This window comes from Anomalospiza imberbis, chromosome 2 (assembly GCF_031753505.1).
Source record: "Anomalospiza imberbis isolate Cuckoo-Finch-1a 21T00152 chromosome 2, ASM3175350v1, whole genome shotgun sequence".
NCBI lineage: Eukaryota > Metazoa > Chordata > Aves > Passeriformes > Viduidae > Anomalospiza > Anomalospiza imberbis.
The window spans coordinates 48,683,561-48,695,318 of NC_089682.1; the positions used below are offsets into that span (position 1 = coordinate 48,683,561).

Here is an 11,758-nt window from a genome sequence, read left to right on the forward strand (position 1 = left end):
TGTGAGATTCTGCCTGGATCACTTTTAACATTGGACTTTATTTACCCTCTGCTGCTTTGGTATACCGTGCTGAGGTGAGACAGATGAGCACAAGCACATACAAGAGACACAAGGAAAATACTTAACTCTCAAAAATTGTTTTACACACACACACAAACAGGCAGTTTTCTCCTATTAATCGAAATCTCATAGCAATGAGACATGGACAAAATCCACCATTACACTTAGTTATCTGTCATTTACTTCCCTTATTTAAGGTCTTCCATACAAAGAAATAAATTTAAAAACTTCCTTCCCTTGCACTACTTCTGACACTTGTGCTTTTCATTTAGTCCAACCATTTTAGAAGAATGGCACTGGAGCTTCTGCTTACTCTTTCAGCACTAAAACATATTTTTAATCAATACAACAGAGGAAGCAAATTGTGAATAACTGCCTGCAGAAATGTATTTGATACCAGCTTTGTCATTCTTTAATTTGCACACACCAAATTTCCCCTTATAAACACCTCTGTTTCTCCAAAAGCAGCTGGAAATTAATTATGCTGTTTTTATTTTCTTATTAATTCATATGCTATAGTTCTGTAATCAGTGCAGGATCATGCTGCAATTTTGCATGCTTGTTTCAAAATATATTATGAGCACTTGATGATTGATGTTTAACACAATGTAGGAAAGAGCATCTCAAACAAATTAGAGGGAATACAAAAAAAGAAACTTAAATACGAAAAGTAATTGCACGTATATTCAAACAAGAGCTAAACCCTGCAACTCACAAGTTTGTGGCATGGAACACTGATTTGAACTGAGCTAGTCAAAAAGTTTACACTACCCACATGAAATTTGGATATAAAAAAACCTTTTGGAAAGAGAAAGAACAGCTGAGGACAGCTTTACCAAGGAAGTGGAGGTGAAAATGGTACTTCTTTCCAAATCTATCATCTCTGCCCATTGATTTCAAGTACATCAGAATGCTTTCTTTCCCTAAACAGACAGCCAACTTGTGAAGCAAACATACTTGAACAAAATGGCTTATGTGCCGGAAGACTTATCATTTACCAAATGGTATTCTCACACTTCATGCTCTTCCACCCTCTTCTCATTTACCGGAACTCAGCATGTTTCAGCAATGCCTCTCTATCCCCAGCTCACCATCAGGTCAGGGATGGCCTGTAAGCGCAACAGGTGCCAGTCCCTGAGAGGACTACCTGCACATCACTAACTAAGAATAATGTGAGATCTGCAGCTTTCTTGAGGAATTTTAGGCCACCAGGAACTTCAGCCAGCAAACCTGCAAAGGGGTGCACATTGCTGATGCAGGTCTGGTTCTGGCTTTTTGTTCAGGAATTCACCTGTGCAGTTGTAACTGCAGGATCAGGCTCTTCAACCATGAGGTTAAGAGAAACTGCTGTTCCTGTAGATCATCCCATAAGTCAGCATGATGCTGCTGACTGTAGTTCACTGTAAGCAGGATGTGGCTCAAAGACCACCACTTCGGGAAAGCAAACCCAAACACGGCCAACCACAAAAATGAAATGAGGTAAGAAACAAGTCCTCCCTCAGTCCTTCCATTCTCACCTAATGTTTTCTTTATTCAGCTTCACGTTCAATTTTCTCTTGAAGTCTCTTCTAAATATTGCTTTGCCAACCACAAAACAATGCATTCTCTCACATACACAAACAAAAACTTAGAATTAATTGTTTCACAGAAGAACACACAGGCTGCAGGGGGAAGATGTACTACTCTACTGTAAGAGATGTAATCCTAACTATGATGTGCTCTGCCCACTGCCAAGCTGGGTACCTCTTGACTTGCAAAGCATGAGTACAAATGAAAAACAAAATATTCAAAACAAAAAGACAGACAACTTCTAACAAGGTTTAAGTTTAAAAGTCCTTATGTAGCCAGCAGAAAAAAACATATTGGGGAATGAACTGAAAGGTATTGGTTGAAAGCTATCAAGCACTGAAACATTGCCTGACACTCAGCAGCACCGTACAGTCACCAATCCTTTACCCATCTCACCAGTGGCACAGGACCAGGCTTAAGACTTTCTCACTTGAATCCTGCAACAGGCCAGTTCAGTTCTCATGAAGAGAACCGAGGAGCAGGCCTTTAATGCCTAACCCTGCCAAGGGGACCTTGGGGCTTCAGAAGCACAGGACAAAGCCCCTGTCAGGACTGAGGGTGGCAGAAATCTTCCTGTTGCTACACCTGTGTAAGAGAAGAGTGATCCCACAGCCAGGAAGGCAGTTAGGGGCATTCCACAATGTCTCAAAGCAGACCATTTCCTATACACATAACGCCTTTCAGAAAGAAAGCATCATAAACCCCCAAACAAAACACCACACAGCCAGAGGGAAAACACCTTCCCACTTTCCCGCAGAACGGGAAGGTGTAGACAGGACTTGATAAGCTTCTTGTCAAGAGAGCTTCCACTTGCATTAAGTTACATAGATCCCATGTTGTGCAAGTCCACGGAATTATTTTTATCTTTGCTGAATGAGGCTCTGTGACATTAAGGGTCAATAAAATACTGCTTCTTACCTTCAGCATTCACTACATTTTATAAAATGTCTTATATAGAGATACCCACATGGAAGATTTCTGACAATAAAAATTCCATGCTTCCTAAGCAACTGATTTTCTTAGTGTAGCCTCATAAAATCCTGTTAACTTTCCTTCCCCTTGCTAAAAATTGAAATGTTGTTGTACCAGGTTTCTTTCTACTCAGATATGCCTGAAGCTAGTTTATTTTCACATGCTGAATTGTCCATGCTCATAAGGACTTGCTATTACATTATGCATTTGTGTGCTATAAAGGAAAAAGCATGAACACCGGAGAGTGTCAAAACCACGCTTTTCCTCTTTGTTGATTCATTTTTTAGGTAATTAAATTTATAAATGTTAGAAATAATAAAATGCTGCTATCTTTGTGAGAATTTTACAAATAGGTCTACACCCAGGCTTTAAGTAAAGTGTGCTTTACTCCTCAAATTCACCTCCAATTTTTACATCAAATTTTTATTTTAAGTAACAAAACACCAGTAAACAGAAAACCTGAAAATCTTACGTATATTTACCATCTCTAGAAATAAAAGTTCAGTAGGCAAGTTACCCTATCACAGTACTGTCAGAGTGCCAAAGTAGTTGCTTCTGTCAATACCATGTTTTAGAAGAACAGCAGTTGTCATTTTGCATTAGATTATGAATATTAAAAAAATAATTTAATTGTGAAGAACTATTTCACATGAATCACATTTTAAAAATATCACTATGAAGAATCATTTTCTTCCTTGCATTAACTTTACAAAGTTAGTATTAAATAAATTGGGCTAATAAATACTGCAATAAACAGCAGTTTAAATACCATGTTTACTGGCAAAAGCTCTTAAGTAAGCTCTCCTCCTACTTTACACTGTCTTGTCAATAAATATAACCAAATTGTAAGTCAGTAACTTCACAACATTCTGAAGGTGGGATTTTTTTTTTTTAAGCAGCATTATGAATGAAAGTGGAGTATTGGCAGAAGATGTCCAAGTGTCACAGAATTCAGTGAGTCTACTCACATCTCAAGACAAGCACTAACTAGGAAAGCTTCAGAGCAAAGGAAAGGACACAAAACTAAGGAGTCAGATGCAGATTTTATTCCATTCCCTGCTACTGCTATCCTGCTAAGTGACTGCAGGAAAGCCTACGCTCCTTCGCAGCTTTTCATCTCACATGCCTAAAACTGGGAAAAAATTTATTGTTCTTGATCTTGAGGTGTGTGATTACAGTATGGCTTGTGTACTTCACCAAACATGACAGAAGTACATAAATAAGGCAATGCCTACAAACACCAATACTTAATAATATCACTATTATTGAGAAAATAGTATGTCCTTTTTTCTTTTTCAAGCAATGCAAAACAGCAGCCCATCAAGCCATTTTTAAATTCAGACTAATCCTTAGGCTAGTTCAGAGATTACCCCTTCCAAAACTAGCAAGAAGGGCGACAGCTGTAGGAATCTTTTGTGAAATTCCCATGTCCACCAGGACCACACTCACCCCATTACTCTCACACAGAAACACTGTATCATTACTGATCTTAAAAACAAAACAAAACAAAAAAATAAAAAGGAAGTAAGTCCTAATAATCTTTTGACACAAAACTGAACAAAAAAGCTTCTGGCAATAATACCCCAGGAAAGGGAAAAACATGGTAGAAGGAAATGAAATAATACTATAGGAGTTAGAAGGATGACTTTAACCTATTTCTTCTCAAGAATATTTTGAAATACATATGATAGTAAATTCAATCCAGCTTTATAGACCCCTAAGCAATAATGAAAACATAAATTATTAATTTTACAGTAAGCTACAACAGTATCTATACTGCTTTGAAAAACTTAAATCACTCATGAAAACTGTCCCAATATACAGGCACCATATGATTTAATGATACAGGGAAGTACTGTCACTCTCCATTTAGAAGTGACCAAGGGACATATGGTTATGATTGTAAAAGTAAAGACCTTGGAAGCCATCAGCAGGCTAAAGCTGTGCTGCTGATTCCACTACTGGCCACAGCAGGCCATCATCATGACAGGGCACAGGAAGTCCAGCTTGGGTCCAAAATTTGGAAAGCAGCTTCTGGTTTTGACTACATCACTTGCCAGAGCTCAGAGAGACAGCCTACAACACACTCAAAAATTAAAATGAGAGTTTCACTTCAGTTCCAATTTTAATTTTTAGTACCTTCCTCCACCAAAGAACCTCCTTCAGAAAGAGAGGGGGATCTGAACACTACACCAGCCATGGTGTAGTTGAAAGAGAAGCAGTGCCTTACCTCCCAGGCATCCAAATTTCACTGCAGGTGTATTTACAAACTTCACATCACAACAGAACCTTGCACACCACAGGCCTCATCAACCTTACCTGCACCTTTTCCACCACCACATGTGGTGGAAGAGCACCTTGTCCCAGCTCGCTCAATCAAGTTCTCCTCTCTTCACACCATTCCTTCCCCAGCTCTGTGCCAGAAGACAGCCCTGCCTAATACCATGTTCATGAGCTCCAGAGACACTGTGCATCCTCAGCCCCCAGACCACAAGTGGCAGCAACCTGGAAGAACTTTAAGCTCTGAATGCGAGCAATCATACCAGTCAATTTAACAAGAGTTGTCATCTGCTTCAAGATATACACATGCTTACAGGCTTGCCAATTACAGAACCATTAATTTACAAACAAAGTGTATTAAGAGCATTCTGTTTGAACAAGAAAAACATTAGTTATAAAATAATGGCATGATTACCTCTGATATTTTATGTGGAAAACTGACATTTAATATCTTTAATTATTCACACAACAGCTACAGAAGAGAAAGGTTTTCTTCCTTGAAGGGAAAAATAAACATGGACAAATTCCTCTCACCATCACTCCTACACTCCTTTCATAAATAAACCTCCTGCTGAAGCCAGTGGAACTTCTGCAGGCAATGAGCTTACAGCAAGCAAACCCCAAAAAACTCCAAAGGGTCAAGAGCAAGATTCTTATATACTCTGAGTTTACCTCCACACAGAAATCAGCTATGTTTCTGCTAAATTACATGCCTGCTTGACATGGTCTATCAGCTTGCTGTGCCAAGAGGGTCAGTAGTTTGCAATAAACTTTGGACATCTTGGGCCAATTTTTGAAACATCCACAAGGCCCCTTGCAAAGCAGCTCATCACCGTCTATCTTGTGACACACCAGCCCTGCACTGGCACTCACCAAGCAAACCAGAACTCCTGTATGCCAAGACTGAATGACTAAAATCCAGTCACAAACAGTTACTTTAGTGAGAACTGTGTAATAAAAGAAATCATCCCTTTTACCAAAATAAAAGGTCCCTAAAGTAAACAGAGATTTCTAGTCATGGACAAATCTAACAACATCTCTATTCTCACCTTAACTAGGCACATTATTTTCATTGCCTTTTTCTTAAGCTACAAGGAAACTTATTTCTTCTTTTCCTCTACAGCTCCCAATATGCTTTTTTAATAAAAATGGTACCCTATCCTTTTCTTTCTTCAAGCCAGTTCAACACCAGGTGAGACATTTAGCACGATGCACAAAACCAAAGTCCCCTCCTCTCCAAGTGCGGGAAGATTACGATCACCACTTCACTGCCAGATCAACATTCCATACATCCAAAAGACTTCATTAGAGAACTAAAACCAGATAATGACTCAAGACCTGAGTCAAGGTCTCTGAGCTATTCTTGTTCAGCATCCTTTACTATTACTTGAGATAAAGAAAATGTCCTTAGCACTTATAGCACTCTCATGTGACTCAACTGAAAACAGAGAAAATTAAGTTCAGAAATCAGTACATTTGTATTCAGTCCTGATCAACATTTTGAAGCCTATCTGCCAGTTTTGAATTTCCACGTGCATTTTTATTTGGAAAAGATTGTTGCAACAATTACTCTTCATAGAACACGATCCTTGTCAGTAATGCTATAAAACCAAAAGCAATATTCTCCTATGCAACTAGTCTGTCATAAAAAAATTCAGTAATTGAATTTGGTGTTTATACTCTGAGACCTGCACACACCAACCACACCGCGTACAAAATCTGAAAACCTGAAATTTGGGTGTAAATCTGCAGGAACTGGAGAACAGCAGAATTCTCCCTTCAAATCAACTGCCCACAGTAGTTACTCCCAGCTTTAACACTAGCTTTGTGGTCATAATATCACACCATAACAGCTGCTCCCAACAGCCTCATTCAAGTCAGCATGTTTGGGACCATCACTTACCCTATGTCTGCTATACGCTACCTGCAAAAGGTCAGGAGTATGTTATTAATCATTTGCATTTATGAGTACTAAGCTTACCCCAAATACATGTCCTGTCTTGTTTTTAATTATGTGCAGAATAGTGCCAAGAAGATGTGCTACCTCCCACTTCCCATTTTGGGCCAAACGCAGGTCAGTGACACCACGGGCAATTGTATGAGAAGTACTCCAAATGCCACTCATTTTATATCCTTTATAAATGTGACCCAAAAATTTAGGGCCTCTTCTTTAAACTACCACTTCCACTTCAGCTTAAAAGGTGTCAAACCCTTCAAAAGTTATCATAACTTTTCCCAGCATGTAAATGAAAAAAAACCATCGTCGTGTACCTGAAAACTTAGGAATACTAGTAAATTAATCACTGAGATACATATTTCAAATTGATTGGTATCGGCGTTCATCAATGCCAAAAGTAAAAACAGAATGAGCATGGATGGAATTCTAATTAGCTCTCAGTTTACATGTTAAAATTGAAAGAACGCCTGTTGCAGCAGCATTACAGTTCTGCTAAACTTGTCACCAATTCTTGACCTTCAGAGTTTTCTAATTACCTATTCAGTTTACATTTTCATACTTTTCTACCACTGAATTTTAAAAGGACTTTATACGCTCATTACATTTTTGACTTATGTGTTGCACTTTGCATATTCTAATGTTGGTCTAAAACTTTCACCCTAAGTCAATCAGCTGATTGTCTTTAAAAAGTTTAAGGGAAAAAACACCACTAAAAATAAGGAAAGAGAGCTCTGAATATGCAGAGCCTTTTAATCCCCAGATTACTTGGAGGCACCCCTACATACAAACTTTGTATGCTAGCAGTAGCTATTAGCACCTGGAGAAGACATGTTTTCTGAGGTGCTAAAACCAGAACAAGCATCTTCCTCATAAAAAGTGGCAGCACAAGGACCTCTATCCTATCAACAACAACCAAGTTCTTTTTTCACGTGTACAATTTACATACTTACCCAGGAAGGCGAACAGAAATTACAGACAGATGAAGATGAAGCTGTCTCAAAGCCTTTGTCATGTGATAGTGACCTAAAAAGTATCAAAAAGGCACACATCAGCACACCATGATTTTACAATATTGCAACTCACCACATCACCAACAAGAGGAGAGATCCCAAAACTTGAAACTTGCTTCCTCCTCACCCCCATCCCAGCTAAGTCGTCATTAAAACAAAAATGACAGTCGCAGGAAACCGTAAGGAGCAAACAAAAGATGCACCGTGTCTTTAGAGGGCATTAGGAGTAGGCAAATGGAGCAAATCACCTGAGTATCTATCAGCAGGGTGGGTTGCTCTTCCTCTGTCTCTCTCATACGGATACATGTTTATGAGTACGCACAGACATACGTACACACAGAGATGCATCACATAATTATTTACACGCACATACAGTAATATTCATATGTATTATCAAAATAAAAGACAGAAAGTTGACCACCATCTGCAAGGAGGCATACATAACAATAACCCCCGGGAACTTACACAAGTGAGCGATCAATCCCCGCGCGTGGATAAGCCAAACAACGCAAAAATTAGCAATAAGAATAAGCCGCCAGACCGCAAGTACGATATCCACCCGGGGAGAGAGACAGACAGAGAAACGGACGAAGGCTGCAAGGCTGGAGCACAGTTTCAGGTAATGCCCGCTGCCCCTAGGCAGAGCCGCCCGGAGTGCTGCGGCCACCCAGCCGCGGGGAGTGATCCCCGGCCGCCGCGGGGGGAGCGGCGCTCGCAGCCGCCGCCCGCCCTCCACCCACCCCCGCCCATGCAAGTGTAGGGCCACCGGAATCCGGGCTCCGGGGTGGGGTGGAAAGAAAAGGTATTAAATATGGAGAAAGACCGCCGTGACCCAGGGTTTTCCCGTCTCCCCTCCTCGCCCCCCGCCCCCGGTCACCATCAAGTTTGCATCCTAGTTACAAAATGTCGATCTTGAAGGCTGACAAGACACAGGGAGGGGGAGAGAACGAGAGAGAGGGAGAGAGCGAGAGAGAGACGAGAGAGTCCATCTTGCTTTGAGGGGGGAGGAGAGGAGCAATAATGGAGCGCATAAATCTCACCCTCCCGGGGGAAAAGTCTGCACAAGACCTTTGGGGGCGAACGGGCGCGCAAGGAAGGGGCGGCGGCGCGGGGGGCTCCCCGGCCCTCCCAGCTGCCCTCCTCGGCGGGCTCCGGCGAGGCAGGCTGGCAGCAAACACCTCCCTGCTGCTCCCCTCCTCCTCCCCGCGGGCCCGGGCGATGATCCTGCTGCTGCCGCTGCCACCGGGGAGGAGGTGCCGCCGCCGGGAGAGCCCACATGGAGACCGGCACCCCGTCCCTGCCCCGGCGGCTGAGCCGGGCCCCTCCGCCGCCCCGCCGGGCTGCGGGACTTGGACGTGCCACCAGCAGGACGGGCAATGGTTTCAGCGCCCCAGGCCCGAGTGACCACCGCCGGCCTGGCGGCGCCCCGGCCTCCCCGCACACACTCACCTCCGCAGAAAACTTTTAACCGCGGGCCTCCCCCGGAAAAAGTGGCGAATCCGCCCCGCACACGATTAAAGCCCGGCGGCCCCCCGGCTCGGCTGGCGGCGAGCGGGGGAGACCCCGGCACGGTCCTTCCCCGCCCCGGCGGGGAGGGAGGGAGGAGGCAGCAGGCAGGGAGGGAGGGGACGGGCAGCCGCCTGCCGGTGCCTCTCGCCCCGCCGCCGTGCATGTCGCCTCGGCGGCTCTCGCATCACTTCGTTTTACCTTCCTCATTCGGCAGCGGGCTGCCACCGATATTCCTAACGCAAACCTGCTGCCGTGCGGCGCCCGGGATTAACGCGACTGCCTCCTTCTCCCCTGCCTCCAACCCTTCCTTCCCCGTCCTCCTCCACCTCGCAAACCCACACTGGATCGGCTGTCCTCACAGCCATGTAAGTTTCATACATTGCAAATAAACCCGAGAGGAGGAAGAGCGAAGCGCCTGGCGGGGAGGAGGGGGAGGAGGAGGAGGGCTGCTGTCTGTAATTTACCAGCGACCCGATCTCGAAGCAGCAAATAACAGCCGAGCACCCATCCGGCTCCCGGCGGCCAGGAGAGACCCCCCCCCCCGAGGCAGCCGGCCCCTCCCCAAGGCGCCACTCGCCAAGTTTTCTGTCATCGCGACCACCTAATGTCACAACTTACCTTCAGAAATAGGACTTCGCGCGGCCGAGGCCTGCCGCCACCTCCCTCCGGCCCCCGCCCGCCTTCCTCCCTCCCTCCCTTCCTCTCCACCTTGAACTTATTGCCACAACATAATCCCGCATCCACGCGAAACTCCAGCAGGGCCGCCCGCCCGCTCCCCAGATGCCCACCTGGGCCGCTGCCGCCCCGGGTGTATCGCCGATGACTACCGGAAAACGCACAGCCCAACTCTCCGGCCGAGCCCGGCCGCCGCTGTTGTTGTCGGGGTGGGCGCCGGGGTTTTTCCTCCCGCTCCCCCTGCGGCCTTTGGACCTGCTGCTTCCCCCTCTCCGCTTTTATATTCCCCCCCCCGAGACCTTTCTCCCGATACCGATCCGCGCACTCTCCCCCGCGCCTCGCCGCCCCTCGGGATGAAGTTTCGTTTCTGTCTGCCGCGATTTCCCTGTCAAGTCCCCCCGGAGGCACGCACCGAGCGGCGGCCGGTGGCCATCCCTCCTCCTCCTCGCCCTCCTTCCCCTTCCTCTCTCCGCCGCTGCTCTTGCCTCTCTCTGTGGCGGCGAGAAGTGCCTGGTTTCAAACGCAGCCTGGCACTGGCTGGCCTACCCCCGCCTCCTCTCAGGCTCGGCTTGCTGGTGTTTTAAATGCCCTGCGCTGTACCGCAATCCACTTGGCCCCCTCCCCGTTACATACCCCCGGTTACCCCTACCCTGCCGGCCGGGCGGAGGGCTGGCGGCACCAACCCAACCCGTCCTCCGCTGCCCAAACTTTCAAAACGAAGGCAAGGCTGGCAAGAGGGAGGAAAAGTGACTGGGAGCCGCGGCAGCCGCCGCGCCGGGCAGGGGGAGCTCCGCGCCTCCCTCCCGTCCGCCAGCGCCGCAGGAGGGGCGCGGGGGGCTGCTCCACAGCTGAGCGCGGAGCGTAAAGCGTGGGGCGAGGGCACCCCTCTCCCTATCTCTCCCTCCCTGCTGCTGCCCATCTCCGCCCGCCCGGTGCGGGTCTGCGGGCGGGGACACTCACCTCGGCGGGGTGCGCACCGCGCCGCTGGACCGGACGCGGCTCGCAGCACAGACCCTCCGTCTCGGAGCCCGCGGAACGCGGCTCCACACAGAGCCATGCAACCCGGGCAGCGACACAACACTCCCTGCGATATAAGGCTCCCCGCCATTGGCTGGCGCGCTGAGCGACGGGCCCGCCGGCCACTCAGTGCTGCTGTTACACCCGCGGCCGGCGAGGGAGCCGCCGGCGCACGCACTCTCCGCACCCACTCACACAAAGATCGCCGCGCTGCCCTTCGCAGGGTTCGTGGAGCCCTCGGCGGCGGTGCCGGAGCGGGGCAGGGAGCGGGGGCCGCCCGGGGCAGCGCGGAGCCGTGCCGGCCACGGCGCCGGCAGCCACTGTCCACTGGCCGCCCGGGCAGCGCCGCGAGAGTAAACTACGTCTGCCCTGGGCAGCGCCGCGGGGTAGCCGGGTGCGGGTTCGGCCCGGCCCGGCCCGGCCCGGCCCGGCCCGGCCCAGCGCACCCCTAGCAGCCTCCCGGTAACTTACTCGGCCGAGTTGGGCGAGTTTCATTCAGAGGCCACAGCACGGCGAGCAGAAGTTGCGAGAGGCAGCAGCGCATCCGCGCAGCCCTTGCTGGGGCAGTAAACACGGGGAGCCACCCCCACGGACCGAGGGCGGCCGGGCCGGGCCGGCGCTGGCCCCTGACCCGGCGAGTGGGCATTCAGGCAGTGGCGCCGCGCGGGGATGCGGCGGAGCTCCAGGCGGTGCCCCCTGCCGTAGGAAT

General features: G+C 47.7%; 1 protein-coding gene across 4 annotated transcripts in view; it reads right to left on the reverse strand.

Moving 5' to 3' along the window:
- The window catches only part of BBX (BBX high mobility group box domain containing), a 138,397-nt gene extending 126,846 nt beyond the window's left edge, over window positions 1-11,551 (reverse strand). The window contains exons 1-2 of one of the 4 annotated variants that reach the window (XM_068180842.1): window positions 11,521-11,551; window positions 7,789-7,861 (exon numbers count right to left, since the gene is read on the reverse strand). The gene's annotated coding sequence lies outside the window, so the exon portion shown is untranslated. Of the gene's footprint in view, window positions 1-7,788; window positions 7,862-9,297; window positions 9,360-10,444; window positions 10,463-10,992; window positions 11,112-11,520 lie in introns of those variants that run through there. The other 3 variants (XM_068180851.1, XM_068180843.1, XM_068180841.1) reach the window with 3 other exon arrangements.
- Between the last annotated feature and the right edge of the window lie 207 nt (window positions 11,552-11,758).